This window comes from Protopterus annectens, chromosome 3.part1, assembly GCF_019279795.1.
Source record: "Protopterus annectens isolate FY-2018-M chromosome 3.part1, PAN1.0, whole genome shotgun sequence".
Classification (NCBI taxonomy): Eukaryota; Metazoa; Chordata; order Ceratodontiformes; family Protopteridae; genus Protopterus; species Protopterus annectens.
Window position 1 is genome coordinate 882,268,202 of NC_056732.1, and position 19,940 is coordinate 882,288,141.

Sequence of the window (19,940 nt, forward strand, 5' to 3'; positions counted from 1 at the left end):
ACATATATTTGTGTTACAGTGAACTTAAAGATGTGGTTAGGCCAACTAGATGGTCCTTGCAGACAGAAATAAACCAAGGATGTAGACTATCATCTCCCATGGGTGCATTTGAAGAAATATAGTCTGATAGCTATTCAATACATATACTTTTTATGTGGTGAAACTAGAATGTTGGTATATAATAAAGGGTGGCATATTATTTGTCACAGTGTGTAGTTGGGAAGATTACGCAAGTATGGATGTTTTCATTGTTTTATAGAGTAAATGTTTTTTGTTAGAAGGGTAACCATTTTTATGAGGATTAGGTCTGAATAGAGGACATTGGACTTATAATGCCAATTGCTTATTAGAATAACCTGTTTCCAAAATTCATGGGATTTAATATTTTATGCTTTTTTTTTATTTTACTGCAATGATTTTGTGATGTCTGATTGTCTTCTTCATTATGCTTGTGAGCTGTATGAATCTGTTTTATTCAGAACTAAGTTTTGATGGTTGCCAAGGAGAGCAATAATCTGCTCTTACATTAAAGAATGGTTTGTGATCTGTGGTGAGCTAAATGCTTATTTTTACTTTTGAGAGCCTATTGACTCATGGAAAGTAGTTATCTTATAGCTGCTTCTGCAGATTACTTAATGCAATTGAGAATATTTTGAGAATAACACATTGTTTAAATGAAATGGTCATAAACTAAACAAATCCAGCATAATCACACAGTATGACTCAAGATTAAGTCCTTCAGAAGATGTAAAAGAAAAGAATACAGATGTGTAAGTATTACTTACCTGCAGCAGTAGATGTTCATAGAGCACAGTACCTTACTGGCGTATGGGTAGTAGTGCCCTGCTATCCTCACTCTGGAAGTCTATCAAACCTCAGAGCTCCTCCTACTGCCTGTCTCTGGTTTGAAAGACCAATCTCCTGGCAGGACCAGGGCTTCCCTTCAAATCCACAAAAGAGATTCCTTCAGTTTTCTAGAGTCCAGCAGAAAGAGCAGATGGACATGCAAGCTTTGAGGACACCTACTGTCCCAAATCAAAATCCCTAAACACACACACACACACACACACACACACACACACACACACACACACACACACACACACACACACACACACACACACACACGCACACGCACACACGCACACACACACACACACACACACTCACACACACCGATATGTCTGCTAAGGAAACTCAGAGGCAATGATAACAACCGCAAACTATATACATCCAACAAAGGTGGATTATAAGAGGGTACTGTCAGTAATGCAGTGTATGTTCTATGAACATTGCTGTTACAAATAAAAAATAAAAATATAGATATATCTCAACCACAAGATACATAAAGATATATATAAAATAATCATACTTATGCACCATCAATCAGATAAACTTCTGCAGAAACCTAACTGCCAACCCATACTCAGTACCCTTTATTAACATCTCCAATTTAACACAGTAGCCATGGGGTCCAATGTCGGTGCATTATTTGCCAACATTGTAATGATTAGGTGGTAGAAATAATTTGTGCTGAATGGCACTTATAAAAAGTCATTTAGATTTTACAACAGATACCTGTCCCCTTGTTATTAAGTTCTGGAAAGAACACAGGGAGACTAATAGATTGGTTAAGTGTGAATTCAGAGATGACTTTTGGAATGAAAGAAGGTTTAGTGCATAACACAACCTAATCCCTTTGGAAAATCAGGTAAGACTGTCCCACCATGACAGTTTGCAGATATTGGAGCAATAAGCAAAGCAGCTTTTCACATTAGGAACTTGAGACCAGCTTGAGCTGCATGTTGAAAAGGCAGTAAGGCTAATTTTTCAAGAACATAGTTGAGATCCCATGAAGGAGGATTTTGCTCGACAGGGAATTTCATATGCAAAACTCCTTTCATAAATTGTTTTACCAAGAGCAAAGAAGAAAGGGGGGGTCCATAAGTTGACAAGCAGAGATGGCTGCTAAATACATCTTATGGGTTACATATGATAAGCAATTCTGAAGTATCTCACACAAATATTTCAATACCTGATGAATATTAACCTCAGTGGACTCTCTCTTTTCATTTAGGCACCACTTAGGAAACTTCATCCATTTACAAATATATGATTTTCTAGTAGCAGATTTTCTGGTCTACTTTAACACCTGCTGCACATCCCAATGAGACATGTGCCTAAACAGTCAAGAATGAATCATCCAGGTCAGTTGAAGTTTCTCCAAATTGGGTGTAACAGTCCCAAATGAAACTGTATGAGCAGTTTCAGATTGTGAGGAAGTCCAATGTAATTGCCCTTAGCCAATATCACTAAAACACTGAACCAAGGTTGCCCTGGCCAATAGGGGGTCACACACAATAATGCTGGCATTTCTTTCTGAACCTTAGAAGTACATTGTGACTCAGTGGAAAGGGTAAAAACAGACATCCCCATCCAAGGGAACAGGAATACATTTGTCCTTCAAGCATGGCTGCAAGGATGTCTGGAACAGAATTTCTCCAATCGTCTGTTTTGAAAAGATGTGAACAGACTTTCTTATTGTATTCTCCACATCTGGACTAGATCTTTGAACACCTCTGCTTTAAGCTGACATTTATGTAGATCTTGCAATGTTCTACACTGACAGGGTGTATGATGCCTGAAGAGTCAGATAATGCTGTACCACCAGCTCTCAGGCAATAATTTCCAACTGGCACAGAGTGTATGATCTTGTACCCACTTATTTGTTGTGGTACTACATCACTGTGGTATTGTTTGTAACCAAGAGAGGACTTGGTGTCCAAAGGTGTTGAGGAACTTTCAATGCTTGAATCACCACCAGCATCTCCTTGATATTTATGTGCTTTCAAGTGGCTTACACTTGCACCTCTATAGCTCCCCAGCTGAGGTTGGATGACTATAGCTGGACAAATTGTATTGGCACTGGGGGTGGGGGAGAAAGTCCTGGATTGATATTCAACTGTTGTGTTCACCACTGTAACTATCAATTGATGAAGACCAGCACCAGCAACTGGAATTCCACAGAATGAAGGTGCTGGATCCAATAGTTTTGAAAATACCATTACATTTTTCTCACAGAAAGATGGACCAATGCTATTATCAGAATCACAAATGCTATCAGTCCAAGATCTTTTAGGAATTCTCTTGCAGAGGAGAAGTTCTCCTTTGGGAATTCCAGAAACACAATCTTTATAAGATGGGATCTTGTCATCTGGAGGAAAGACCATTTTATTGTGAGAGTCAATTAATCAACCCCAAAATACTAATGTTTGCAAGGGTGACAGACATTATGTTCTAAGGAACAACTTAAACCCCAGCTAGGAGAGTTAGGCTGAAACTTTCTCTACAAAATCAAAACATCCGGAGATAGACTCTGCACAGATTAACAAGTCGTCCAAGTAAGGAATGAAAAGGTGACTTTAATAGCAGTCATCCACCAAGTGCTTTTATCATATTCAAAATTCAAGGACTTTAATTTGATAATCAAACTAACCACTGTTAAAGGTCCCACCACACAATATAGTTAATGATACATAACATTAAAATTGAGCTTGAATACAAAACATTCTTATTTAATGCTCATTTTTTTGTGTATGCACTTTGTTTAAAAATATGAATGACCAATTTTCCAACAGTAAGACCCTATCACTGCAAGGGATTTGATAAACACTTGCAGTGCAGTAGCTACCCCAAAGGGCAATACAGAAAACCAATAGTGTGAACCAGACACAACAAAATCTTAGAAATCTCCTGAAGCAATAATCAGTGGGAATATGTTGATATGTGTCCTTTAAGTCCAGGGTCACCTTAAAGCAGTGGTCTATCAACAGGTGAAACACTATCTGCATTGCAAGCATCTTGAAGTTGGAGGCCTTGACAAATGCATTCAGAAAGGAATGGTCCAACATTGGTCTTCATGACAGATCTTTTTGTAGGAACCAGGAAAATTCTGGAGTAGAATTTTCTCATTATATATGAAGGGGGACCAGTTCTATGACCATTGAGACCAGCATCTGCTGGAGAATATGGGTAAATAATGAAGTCTGGTCTGGCAGAAGAGGGTGAGCTCTTTGAACACAGGCAGGTGTTCTTTCCATTGCCATCTCTAGCTCTTACCAGCATTAATGAGCACCCACTTGTCATAAACCAATGATTTCTAGGTCATCTTGCTGAGATCTAATCCCAGCATAAGATTATGGTCAAATGGGGCCCTAGACAGGGGAATGGTCAAGCCCCCCCCCCCCCTTGCAGCTATTCTGGTGTCTCATTACTTGTCTCTTTCTCCCCCCAGTTACCTTAAACACTGCACAAAATTGTCAGCATGCTTACTATTATGCTTGCAATGTTTTTTCTTTAGTTTAGAAATGAAGGCAGAGATATAGATTTAATTTAAAACTTTTAATATAAATAACCTTTCTTGATCAGGTTTGTTCCACAAGGCTTGTAGTATATTTTCAAGGGAGACCCTTGGTGGTATTTATGCTACTACGGGAAATTTGGCCAGAGCATTGGAGAACTCCCACTACTCTTTTCAATAGCACAGGTGTATATAAAAGATCTCACAGCACCTGCCAATAACACAGACAGCTGGAGTCTTGTCTGACATCTCAATGAAAGGATAACACACACTGGAATGTAGCAACCTCCATTCCTCCTTAAAGACCACTGCAGTATTAGCAATCCTTCTACAGGGGGTGGGATTAGAACTCACTACCTTCTGCACCCACAGCTAAAATGCAACCTGCTGCGCTACTAACACTGCTTTTATTAGCACACGCATTGATAGCCACTTGCTAAGCAAAGCAGTTGCACAATGAAAACAGACAGCATTATAAACAGTAAGCTACTCTTCCCTTGAAGCTCACATTCCTTGAAAATGCGTTTAAACTCATATTCATTGAAAATGCACTGAAACTCACATTAATTCAAACTCACATTCAATGAAAATGCACCCTTGTTGTTTTGAAGATTTTTTCCATTAAAAAGTGAAACAAAATGTATGAAACATTAACAGACACAATTATCCATTTGAGAACATTTCAATCAACTCTGTTTGCTAAATCAGTCTGGTAGTTGTGTAGAGGACTAAGGTTCTTGTCTCCTATAGCTGAGGTACAGGACTTGAGCTTGAGGAAGCTAATTAACTAACCTCCCATCCCTAACTAGGCCATTACACTTCACTTATACATACTTACACAAACCTAACTATGCTTAAGCACCTGCTGAAGTAACAATCCTGTCTGGTTCATAGAAAGTAAAGGGCAGCAATTCCAAGTTCTCTTGTTCATGGCAAACCTAAAAGGAAAGTAGAAGTTCCAACACATGTTTAAGTAATTATATTCTACATGTTGCTGTGCATGCATCATACTTAAGATGCACACATAGACCACAGATACAGAGTGCATCCTTAAAGAAGAAAAGTAAGAATTATTTTTAATTTTTTAATTAAAATTGAATATAGTATGAATATCTCATTAGCTGCTGTACCAAACATGCAACCAGACTCAAGTAGATTAATTTAAAATCTTATTTTTAACTCATTAGAAAATGTCTATCTATGCAACCAAGCATACCTCCTTGTCACCACTGATGACCCCACATTTCTAAATGTACTATCAGCCCCCTCCAAGCCACTCATTAAAGCTTGTTTTGACACATGAGAAACATTGGAAATGACAGCGTTGACAGGATCTTTTGCTTAGCAAGTAACAATGCATCAAACTTGTCTAATCTATACATACATCTCAATACAAACTTCAACATAAAATATTGGTAGTTAAAGACTTTAAAAGCTACCAAGCTGGAATGAGACAGCTTCTTTCTCTGAGATTCTAACCATTTGACTAACTTACCTGAAGGAACACTATTTGAAGAAGACAAATTCCTTTTATTAGAAGAAGTTGCTGGAGACACCGAAGCAGGGTCTTCAGACAAGGAGGAACGAAATCCAGGCATGAATGAGCATAACTCAAATTTCTTAAACACTGTTATGTGCACATCCACAATGAGCAGATGAGAAATACAAGCTTTCTTAAAAAGGCCATCACGTCCAAGGCCTCATCCTGCAAAAGAGCATAAACCCTACTGACCTCATGAGCAGTTGATGATTACTCCCAAATAATTACATTCCTAAATCAAGCCAGCATTTAGGTAAAAGAAAACTGTTTGGATTACTGAGCCTCAGACATCAGATTGCCTTCAAAATCAGGATTCTTAAATGATTGTCCAGTGGTTCTGTACCCCTAGTATTATGCAAAGTTGTGGTACTAAGACTGCACCAGGGGCCTGGAAGTAACAGAAGTTTAGGGGTCTGATATCCTGCCTAAGACTGAAACTACTGCAGTGTCACTATCTGATGGAGGAAGCATATTTTAGATTTATTCTTATGTTTATTAAATGCACAGGGAGTAGATAGTGTGTGGGGATCCACAGTCTCTGAGCCTATTGAGTCCGAGAGAAAAAAAACAGCAGCTAAATCAACAGCAAACACTGGTTTTACAGTCAACCTAGTACAAAACAGAAAAAAAAATCACACAATTCTTCCTTTAAATAGCAATCTAAAGTCTGTTTCAACATGGACACTAAAATGAACCAAGCACTGAGAGAAAACACAGTAGGCAATTTCAGTAGCCCAGCGCAAAGCATCAACTATGTCATAAAGATTCCAAAATTTAATACGTAAAGGGTAGTTTCAGCCCCACAAACACTGAAACAGCTTAAAATGGCCTTAGACAATGAATTAAATATAAACTTAAGAAAAATTCCTGTTAGAAATATTTCACAAACAAAATGGCACCAAAACCACAATTTAAATGAAATAAATCATTTGAATGCTGCATATCTACTCATTATCTCAAATCATCATAACACCAGTCACACATTAAAAAAAAAGCTTTTTAAAGAAAGGAAATAGTTACAATTTACTAGTGAATAGTTTACGGATGGTGTGCTATATTTTATTGAAGATTCTATCATCACTAGTATGACTGGGTAGTTGGAGTTGAAGAAACATGCTTCACCCAGACTAGGACTATACAATCACCACTTGAACTTTCGCAATTACCCCAAGCCCCTTTCTCACCACTGTCTCTGTGAACCACTTGTCTTCTGCTGTCCCTTACCTGTGGCAACTAACTTTCCCAAAGTTATATTATTTTTATTAACACACACATAAACACACTCACATACACATGGATGCTCATTAGACACACAACATTCCCACAGAAGACTGGTAAAATGCTTCTTTTCCCAATACCTTTCTTGCAGTCAGGGTAGAACTACCACTAAATTAGATATTGCTAGGGATCAAACATAGCACTTATAACACCACTCTTCATTTATAGTAAAATAAAACAATAATAAATAAAAATAGTAATGTGCTTTTAAGTTTCCTATATTTTGCATATGGATGCCATGGTTTGGCAACTGACAAAGATAAATAATACCTTCTCCTCAGACAACAAATAATACCTAAATAAAAATACCAGCCATGAGATCTCAAAAGTGAATAAATAAAATGTTCACTTAAACAACAAAATATGTTACAACAGTGCAGATACAGATTAAATATTCAGAGGTCAAGACATCTGTACACACATGTGAATAACATGGTTACTTGTCACTTGACTGTGAAAAAACTCACTTAGGATGAAACTCCTCAAATCAATGAGTTTTCCACTATTTCCTAATAGAATAAAAACTCCTGCTCTGGGTCTTCTGGTGGCTATATCCCACCTTACCTATGCAAAATAGCTCTCTACCACAGAATAATAAGGAAATGGGGAGAATACAGATGGTTTGAAACTCATTGTTTCAATGAGTGTCATACAGAATGATATCTGCTTTGGTGAACAGTTTTGTACCTGAAGAATACCAATCGGTTGTACCAGACAGAAATAATTAAAATGTAATCTAACTAAAACGAAAGAAAAAGGAAAATTAGACATAGCTCCATAGCCAAATTACACAACCTTTAAGAACAAATCCCCTAACTGTTTTACATTAATACAAATCTATCTATCTATCTATCTAGCTAGCTATCTATCTATCTATCTATCTATCTATCTATCTATCTATCTATCTATCTACTAATCTATCTAGATAGTGTACCACTTCTGTTTCTTAAGAAACAAGGAGAGGTTATATCTGATTCATCAGTTTTTTTTTTCACACATAAGTTCTTTGACCACCATTAACTAATGCATTTTCATGCTAAGAACTGTACCTGTTTGAAGCCTTTCAGCTGGGATTTCTTATGACTCTTCAGCTTCCTGACTCAACCTCATTTATGACTTAATAAAATGCAAGTAAGTAGGCATTTTCAGTAGTTGCAGTAAGTTATGCTTTACATTTCATTTTCATATTTAATACATTTAGAAGAAACCTTTTTTATTTTCTCTGTAAAAGGTTACAATGTTACACAATTTTATCTAATAGGTTCATAGATTAGTACTAGACTAACTGCCCTTGTGAGCCATTTTTACGCCTAGACAGTTACCCCATATGAGAATCACACCCTGCACTTTGTGTTCATAAGGTAAACAACTTAACCATTATGCCATCCTCCTACCCCACAAACTAGAAGGATCCCATAGAACTAAGTTTAAACTTTAAACAACAAAAAAAGTGACTCTTAACAGGGACAACATTTAAAGCATCACCTTTATTGAAAATACATACGTTCCTTAAGTTACTTACTGATTGTTTTTCTTTGTTACCCCACTATCATGGGTCAGCTCTGTTCCACCCTTGTTAAACTAGGGCATCACTCTGCTCCTCTACCCAACCCCAAATCCAACTTACCCCACAATACATCTAAACTTATACCTACATAACTTCACCCCACACTCGCTATCCAATCAGGATCTCCAACGTATTACTTTTCTAGTAAATCACCTCCTTTCAACTCCTCCCACTATCTACTTACTCCCTTTAGACAAACATCCAACCCAGCCAAGTAATACTATATCTTCCCAAAGACTAATCCTAGAATCTTTTCTGCACCAATCCCTCACATACATATTCACTTAACTAATAATGCTTGTAGTATCCTGTCTCATCACATTACTAATTCTTCTGACACATGCTACATCACTACCAGCTCAAATTCCAACATATTATTCCTTCACAGTTACCTCCACTCCCACATATATCTTAGCCCAACAGTTTCTCTGATATTTCCCCTCAGCTTTTTTGTGATTCTCTAATATACTACTCGACTCCTAAAATCCTTAGCACTCCCCATATTAAACCACACTTTAAACCACTTACAACTGCTGCTTCAAAAATATAATACAATAAACTGCTATCCTATCTCCATGTTACAAAAATGCAGAGACATCCACTCAAATCCTGGACCCTTCCCTAATATACATCCTAGAACATGTCCCAAAAGCCTAAATATAATAACATTAAACCTTAGAAGCCTGCGTAACAAAATAACCCTCTTCCATGATTGGATTAATCAGTACAAACCTGATATGCTAGCCCTAACTGAAACATGGCTCAGTTTGCATGTAAAAGACTCAGAAGTCTTACCCGCTGACTTTAGCATAGCTAGACTTTGATAGAACTCATAAGAAAGGTGGAGCAGTAGCCCTACTTTACCCTGATAACTTTAATATCACTACTTTTACTAACAGCATTCCCACATTTGTGAATGAAGAGATACTTATATCTTTTCCAAATCTTAATAACACCAAATGCATCTGTGTCATTGTACTATATATTCCCCCAAGTCAGAATATACCCATACTCAAAGATATTCTGTCTTGAATCTCACAAACAATTAACCAGGAGACAGTTATCTGAGGTGATGTCAACATCGATTGGCTAAACATCTTTTCTTAAAATGCAATTAATAGTATTAACCTCTATGGTTTTACACAAATCATCAATTGCCCTACTCAGTACAGACAAACTATACCCAGCAATCCACACCAGTCTGGATTCTTGTATTGTATCCTGCTAATATTACTACTACATGCAAACTTCCCAATACCCTAAGTGATCACTTACCCAACTATGCCCTCAGAACCTCCACTCACCTACTTAAGAAACACACTCTGAAAACTGTCCACAACCTAAGTAACTTTTCTCAATATAAGTTTAATAAACTGCTGATTAATACAAACTGGGCAGTTCTGAAACATCTCTCTCTCTCTCGATGCACCAGTCCAATATTTTAGCACTACTTTTCTAAGTATACTTAATGCCCTTGCCCCAGTGGTCACTAAAATAATCAGAAATAATTCTGCTCCTTGGTTAACCAAAGCATGTAAAAAATCTCATAAAAAGGACATAGCCTGGAGTCACTGGAAACAAAATAAAAATGATGCAAATCTACAAGTATTCAGGCAAATCCGCAACCAAGTAAAGAAACAAGTTAACTGAGAGAAACAATTATATTATACCCATATCTAACATGAGCATAGATCTAACCCAAAAAAATCCTGGTCCTTTATTTCATTTCTGCTTAACTATGGTACCAAAAAAAGACCACTGCCCATGCCCTGATGCCCCAATGCTACAAATAGCTAATGACTTCAACACTCATTTTATGCAATATATAGCTTCTCTAATCTCAAATTCCCCCAACCCCTGCTCCTCTTCTTCCACAGCTGCCATCAGTCCTGCTTCATCTACTCCCCTGACCAGCACCATTATAACCCCTCAATTTCCCATTCCCATAACTCAGCCAAATTCTCTTTGTATCCCGTCCCTACAAGTTTCATAAAAAAATTATTAGGTAAACTTAAACCTTGCTCTACCTCAGCAGATAACTTCTCATCACAGTACCTTAACTTAGCTGCTGATTCCAGTGCATACCCCCATCAGAATTATTTTCAACAGATCTATCTCTCAATCTAAAGTTCCCAACATCTGGAAAATGTAACATATTATTCCTGTTCACAAAGTGGGAAACTCTACTGAGCTAGCTAACTTTTGATCAATAGCCATCCTATCTCCGACCTCCAAAATATTGAAAAAAATGCATTCACCAGCAACTTGTGCAATTTTTATTACAATAATGACCTACTTACCACATCCAGCATGGTTTCCATCCAGGCCACAGCACCTGTACTGCCCTCCTATCCTTCACTGACACTGCAAATAGGGCTAGAGACACTGGTAACTGCATTATTTTCGACATATCAAAAGCTTTCAATACAGTGTCACACTCCATACTCCTTGCTAGGCTCTCCAACCTAGGACTAACATCTCCCTCTATACAGTGGTTTCATAGTTACCTAAACAATTGAAAACAAGTTGTAAAATGGTTAAACACCATCTTTCCCTTTCTTCACATCCCCACAGGAGTCCCACAGGGTTTCATCCTTGGCCCTTTACTCTTTAATATTTTTACTAACAACCTATGCACTTCCTCATCCCTAGGAAGACTCATACAATACGCAGATGACTCTACTATCATCTGCACCTTTCCCACACTTTTTCAACTGCATTCTATCACTCAGCAAACTTTTAGCACTATTAACATCTGGCTCACTAACTCTCAACTCTTTCTTAACTCTAAAAAGCCAAACTCCCTCTCGTCATGGCAAAATATTCACTCACTCAACATAAATCACTTCAAGAGCCTTTTTGTGGAGAATACCGTTATTGAAATAGTCCCCCACACTAAACTACTAGGAATTATTATAGACAATCAACTTAAGTTTGATCTCCATATCCACCATAATATTAAGAAAACCCACCAAAAACCAAGTGTCCTGCATAGGAACAAACACTTCCTGAATACATCGACCAGAGTCACTCTTGCCAAATCCTGCCTACTGCCCTCCCTACTATATAGCTCCATAATTCTCACTAACCTACAGTCAATCATCAGATCTAAAATAGAATGTCGGTACAACAAAGTGACCATGTTTGCCAATAACACAAAGACAAGCACACATCACTGCAAAACAATGCATATTCTGCAATGGCTTGAACCCCCTAACCACCTCTATTACATCCAGCTCTCAACATTACACAACATCTTTTATAAACCATTGGCACGCCAAGCCCTTAGTCTTATAGTGAATCCATATGTCCCCAGTAGAACTCTGAGGTCTGAAGACAAAAAACTCCTTGTCCTTTCTAATCCTGAAATCCTTCAAAAATACCAGAGACAAAGCTTATTTATTTATTTACTTTAGTTAACATTTGCTGACTGGAAAAGACCAACTAGGCCAGAGCCTACTTTCAATGGAGGTCTGGGGAGAAATGGCTCAGAAGCATATCTTTGCAAAGTAGGAGGAAACTGGAGTACCCGAAGGAAACCCATGTGAACACAGGAAGGACATGTAGACACCGCACAGAAGGCATCCCAGCTGAGAATCAAACCGGAGAACCTCTTGCTGTAAGGCAACAATGTTAACCACTGCAGTTAGCAGCCAGAGTCTGGAACTGTCTCCCCCTAAACACAAGAATAATTACTAATCTGGCTTTCTTCAAATCCTTCTTGAAAATAACATCTAAATAATACCTGGATATGCTCCTGGTCTACTCCTGGCTATCAAGCATGACAGTTCTACCACTGGCTGATACAACCACGTAAATCCTTCACTCCTCTCTTCACACACTTTTTCTCTCCCCTCTTCTACTTCATATACATAACCTACCACAAACATTTATATTCCCCCTAGCTTTACTCTAAACTCACCTTCCTTATTTATCTTGATCCCAGCTCAGCTTTATACCGCTTCCTCATATCTCACATGTCATACCTGTTCTTTAGAATGGGTAATTCTGGTGTCTTTTGTTTTGTGGATATGCAGGATGGCCAACAGGGCAGGATCTGACAATATCTTCTATGCCATACATAGATTTCTCACCAGTAGCTTGTAGGAGCAAAACACAGGAATAGGACCTTGAGGTGTTTTGCATAGGACATGTTACTTATGCCCTGTATTCTTTTAGTGAAGAACGTCTATATGCCAATAGCTTGTAGGAGCAGAACACAGGGATAGGACCTTGAGGTGTTCTGCATAGGACATGTTACTTATGCCCTGTATTCTTTTAGTGAAGAACGTCGATGCACATTCCATTTGCTGGATGTGCCTGCTTAGGTATATACCAAAGGGGGCATTTTATTCAGTGATAGGTCTAATGAATGCTAAATACAGTGGAACTATGAGTTCCTTGGAAATGGATGCCATACCTATGTTTATAAGTTGCACAACATAGAATGATTTCCTCACTACTGTAGACACATGATGGTCAAGGGCTAGGTTGTCCCCAAGTGCCTGACTACTGGGTCATCTCTAAGGGGTGCATTGTCATTATGATAGTTTCCAGGGGCGGATGACTTCTGGAAGGATACTAATAAGATTTAGTTGGCGAAATTTTGGACGAAGTATATTTAGGGTGGGGGACCAAGTACAAACCCCTGTTAGGTCAAAAATTGATATATAATGAACACAAAGGGGACAACACAAAAGATTTTTCGAGGGCATGTATTGTAGAGTACAACAAGTTTTCAGATTGTTTTACTAAAATTTTAGAAAACAATTGGTCTATAATGAAGACCAACAAAGAAATTTATGAAGTTGTTGGAAACAAGCCTGTACTGACATACAAGACTGGCATGAACTTTAAAAGAGTGTTTGAAAGAGATAGAATTTCATTTGATAAGAGTATAAAGAAAGGAACAACTAGGTGTGGGAGTTGCAGACAATGTACATATATTAACCAGGTTGAAGATATAACACTTAAAAATGGTCTCAATAGCAAGGTTTCGTTCTGTAAAGGCAACTGTCGTAGTAGGATGTTAGTTTATTTAGCTACATGTACTAAATGCACCTCCTTCTATGTGGGTAAAACCGAGAGGGCACTTAGAGAGAGAATTTATGAACATACAAATGATATTAAGGTGAAGAAAGAGACTAGTGCCCTCTATAAACATTCTGTATATTGTGAAGGTTTTACGGATTTTAAGTTTGCTATTTTAGAATTAATAAAAACAGACACTAGGGGAGGTGATTTCAAGAACATCCTACTACAAAGAGAGATTAAGTGGCAGTTGAGACTAAAGTCAAATTACTTTCCTGGTCTTAACGAATATATTAACATAAAGGCTATATTAATTGATAAAGCTGCCTCAGTTTGATCCTTGTTTAAACTTAACATAACATGTTTTATTGGACCAAGGGAGAATTGCTTTTAAGATAATTTTTAGACATTTATATTTAATATATAAAATTTAATATACAATATTTAACAATAACAAAAGATTTTTCTATAACAATAATAAAAAAAGATGTTTTAAAATAAAAAGTTATAAACTTTTTAACATGTCCTAACAACTATATATAACCTGGTTAACATTTAACCTTAAAAGGTTTTAAAGTTAATATTTAAATTTATTTTCTATCATTATTATTATTAATCACATAAGATTATTTTAACATTGTGATTTTTATTTTATTCTAAGAGTATACATTGTCTTGAAACTCAAGACACTTAACATTTATTTTACCACATCTAAAGTGTCCTATTACCATAATTATTAAATTTTCTTGTTGTATTTCTATTTTTGAAACATAGTTTATTTACATGTTTATTTATATGTTCATTTACTTGTTTTTTAAAAAATACACCTATATAGTTCTCATATATATATATATACAACATATATATATTTTTTACCAAGTCAAACTATCTATTTTTATAAAGAAACACATTGAAACACATATTGTAATTCAAACGATTAACTTTTAAACATATACTTAAATGCATACTATCAAAAACATATAAAATACACAATATACAAAGACAATATATATTTTTAAGTATTTACTAGCACAGTTGCACTTTGGTTAGTGGATTAAGTAATAGAAAAATATTAAGGGGTTAACTCAGTCTGAGAACCCAATTTGTATATTAAATGGTTTTATTTGAATGGTCCTACTTGATTGTTTTAATTAATTAATTTGTTAATTATTGAATAATTATTGAAGTAATAGAATTGTATAAAAATGTGAGGCACTGTTGATTCATTATTCTGATGAAGTCTGCTTAGGGCAGACGAAAGCGCTCAACTTGGTGGATTTTATGCATCATTAAAGACCTTTTTGTTGGTTTGAACGGAGCTTCGTTTTCGTTTTTTATTTGTCTATATCAGCCATTCCTGGAAAGCACTGAGAAGGTGGGGGATTCTATAACTGCTGCTAATTTGTGATCATCTGCAAATTTAGTCAGACAGAAGCCCTTGACATCGGTCTTGACTTCAGAGAAGTGAATACCAGAAAGGAGCTGTACCAGGACCAGTCCCAGAGGGAGTCTGCTTGTGACTGGCCTCTTTATAAAGGTGGACTCCTCAGTTCTAACTTCCTGGGTCCTGTTGGTGAGCCAGCTGTCTATCTACCAGGTGACATAATGGTTTATAACTAACCTCTTGAGTTTGTCAACAATGCTCAAGTGGGGTATTGTGTTAAATAGGATTAAATAGCATTCTTGTTGCTATGTCTATAGTGGTTGAAAAAGGAACCCTTGTTCTGACCCCGTCTATATGAAAATTGACATCTGTCAACCAATATTGCCCTAAGTTTATCTGCTAGCAATATATTCCAATGTCTCCACACACAGTTGATAAGAGTGTCCGTATTTCTCCCATATGTAGTAACCAATCTAATTTGTGAGTTAGATGTGAATTCATCTAAACAAATAACCTTACAAGGGGGCCCTCAATTGGGCTGTTTCCCATGTGGCCACTGTACACATTGCATTAATATGAGCAAAACAAAGGAATTTACTAGTAGGAACACGGGTGAAGTTTTTTTTCTATTAGATTCTTTGCAAATTGTCAGTCAAACTGGGTGATTTATTTGGCATCATGCAATTGTTCAGCATTTTATGTAGGACAAACTTCATGCTGTGTCAAATTTAGGATCTCAGAACATCTTAGTGATATTAGGACTTGTAAACCTACGAATACACTGTACAAACATACAACTAAACACCCAAATGCCAAGCTCAGATTTACTGTGATTGATATTATACGACGGAATGCAGTTAATAAATCTGGTTGGCATGCAATATTAAACAAAATGGAAAATAAATGGATTATTAAATTAGGTGCACTCTTTTCCCCTGGGTTGAATGAATACATATAAAAATAAAAATTAATGTTTAAATGTATGCAATTCTGCTTTTGGACTGCAGGTGGCACTGGACCACTCTATATATATATGTTGTGAATTTTGTAGTAGTCACAAACACTGAGGAAGGCCTAAGGGCCGAAACTGGTATGTTTTTTTTCCTCCTTCCTTCAATAAATGGATTTTGTTCCACTGTTTGTTGGCTCTACCATGTTTTTGTAATTCCTTGATGCCTTTAAGCTGTGCAGTAATCCTACATGCAGAGGTCTGATTGCACAGACCATGTTGAAGTCATGTGTGCGGGTTACTTGAGTGGAGCTTGACTTGTGGTTAGGCAGCAGTCCCATCGGGGTAGGGTTTGAGATTGCTTTGTATGCTAGACAGAGGTCACCTCTGAGGAGTCTGTAGAAGACTGAGTAGACAGACAAGGCCTTTACCCTATTTGTGTAGGGTAGATGTTTGAAGCCCTGGATTCTCCTGGTGAGGAACCTTTGTGGTCTCTCTAGCTGCTGCATGTGCTTTGTGAGGTACATGCTGAAAGGGGCATTGTACTCAATAATGGGTCTTATAAGGGAAGAATACAGAGATGTTATGACCACCTTGTCCCTGAATGAGATACCGTTACTCATGTGGTAGGCCATATAGAAAGCTTTCTGTACAACAGAGGCAATATGGTGGTCAAAATTCAGTTTGCTGTCAACCTGGGTACCCAAATCCCTCACGCCTGATTATGTGCTTAGGACCTTATTATCAATGTGATAATTTTTTGGGACATCACTCTCCCCAAAGGGGATAATGATGCATTTTTTGGCATTCAGTTTGAGGCCATGTTTCTGGCACCAGTCATTTGTTTGAGTGAGACCCACTTGGAGGATGTCCACATCACTAGGGGAATTGATGACAGCACTCAGCTTGTAGTCATCTACAAACTTGGTCAGCCATATCCCACTGTTTTTAGCCTGCACCTCAGAAAAGTATATCACCAGCAGCAGAGGCTCCAAGACTGTGATCCCTATGGTAGACCATTGTTATGGGTCTACTGCTTGAGGTAGCTTCCCCTATTTTGACTCGGTGCATTTTTTTATGCCTGGGAGTTGACATCTATTTTTTTTTATCTTTCTACTATTGTCCTTTCAAGGCTCAGCCTCCATCTCTATGCAGAGAGAGAGAAAGCTCTGAATGGCTTTCCTCCAAATGCGTCTTTTAGTCAGCCCATCTCAAGCTACTCAACAGTTTGGACATGTGGAAGGTGACCTGAAGCTTTGGAAGCTGGCTGGCTATTATATCTTTGCCAGACTACAAACTGTATAGCTAAGGCTACTGCAGCAGTGATCATTTGAACATCTGCTGTTATGGTATGTTCAAATTGCACAACTGTACTTTTCTAGCACACATTCTAGAACTATCCAGTTATTTTACAGGTCATGAATGAATTAACACTGATAATTGTTTCATTTTAACAAGTTGGGTATTTAATTGCATACTTTGTCTTCCTCTAAACTTTGCAGATTTCATTGTTGCACATTTCAGACATCCCATATCTGCAAGCATATTCTATTTTATTGAAAGTAGCTCTTTTCATCAAGATATTCAAAAACCATGGTGCATCTTATCTTTGCATATTCTGTTGTTTCTGTGTGTTGGTGTTCTAGGAATTAAACTCTTTCTTTTGTCCTGTGAAGGAAATACCACATGATTTTATCAATCAAATGTGGATCAAACACTTGTGATGTGTTCTCTTAACCTGTTTGTTGTTGCCTATAGCATCATTCAAGGTACAGACATCCAGAAATAAAAAATCAAAAAGGATAATCTCAAACACACACACACACACACACACACACACACACACACACACACACACACACACACACACACACACACACACACACACACACACACAAACATTTCATCTTCCCATCAGTTAAAATTAAGTGGGACATTTTTACATATTTTTGGTCAGACAAATTTCATGTTATCATTGCAGGAAAATTCCAAGTGAAAATATGCAATTCCAGGTAAAAATCCCTTTGACAACCCCTCCCCATCTTCGAATGTATGGCTAAAGAAACAAAACTAAACTGTACTAGCTCTTCTGAGAAACTTAGCTTCTGTGTTTAATGATATTTGGTAATGCTTTATTTGCATATGAGATATTAGAACATAATACAAGAAGAGCAAATAAAACTTGCATCTAATTATTTAGCAAAATTCGGCCTTCTATCACAACAGAATGCTAAGCAGTTTCTTTTATTTCCCATTAACAATATGTAGACCTACATATGTACTGAGTGTATGTGCCACAGTCATAAAACTGGCTTTAGAAATCACACTTGTAAGTATAAACACATTAGCATAACTGCCTGATAAATGCCAGAAGAGTAAATTTGCAAATTTCTGCTGTATATTAGATTTCAGAATACTGTATTTCATTTTATTTTCATGGCAGCTTGTAGTTTTTTAGTAAAGTCAAGTTTGAAATTACAACCTAAAGTAAAAATCTGAATTATGAAGAAATATCAGTTTTGCTGCTAATATCTTTTTTTAAAACTTTGTATCTGTTTGACTAACTACCATAAATGACTGTGTCCTCTTTGTATATTGGCCCTGCAACAAATTATAGTGTTCGTTATTATTTAAGTGAGATGGTACATCAGTCATATTTGCATCAGAGTTTTAATTAGGCTTTGTTTAACTAAGCTTGTATTTAGTGAAGAATATCTATAAGCCTCATGCATGTGAAAAAGAAGAATTGAAGGCAGCTGATAAATTATTATTCCTCAACAAACTTCAGTGCTACCATATAAACATTGCTCTGGTTAACATTTTCTGTAGCACTACGCATCCAAAGACCACGTTAGTGAACATAAGTATGTAGATTTATATACACTCTGCAAATGAAGATGCACAGCTTGACAAGAGAAGCTGGAAGTATTTTAACTCCAGAGTGATTTCAGATGTAATCAGTAAAACCAGCTTTTTTCTGCTTTTCTACAGCCTCCTGTAAGATAAGTTATTACATAGGACCTTAAGTCTGCAGCATACTCCTTAAAGATAAGCTAGTTCTTTAAAATGTATCTTCTCTAGTCATTCTGCTGTGCTATATCCTGCAGACAGCAGAAAATAAATGATCATGTCTATCATACTGTGCAGAATCTAAAAAGGTGAACCAAGACTTACATATTCTAATTTTAATGTAGGCAGGCGATTTGAAATGACCTTGACAGACAGCAGTGGGAAACTAAATTGACATTTAAAGGTGATTTCCAGCTGTTCTGCTAATTTTATGGTTTCTAAATACATCGGCCACCTGTCCAGTGCACACAGCTATTTCATTTTATTGCTCCCTTAGTATATTTTCCAGCAATCATATTAAACCTCCTTACACTGATGGACAGTTAACACTTTTCTCATCTGTATTCATTGTATTCCTCTTTATAATTTATCTTAATTTGTTAAACCTGTTCATTCATTTAGACAGCACCCAGAATGGCATTAAAACACAAACAAGTTTTTGTATCCATAATTTACAATGTTTGAAAAGAGTTAATAGATTTATGCTGCACTTTTATCAAACATAATACACCACCATGACGTGCTCCTGTTGTAAATCTAATCTATTCTATTTGTAACAGCACATCTATTTTAAGAAAAAAATGATCATAATTTAATATAAGTATAAGCTCCTTTTTCTATAAAGTTATATACATTTTGACAATTCCCAAAATGATGCATGGACTACTGATATACTAGCCAGATGGATAGTAGTATCTGCCAGTAACACACACACTGGTTTTCCATTTGCAAGCCCATTTCCATATTACAATGAGATTGACT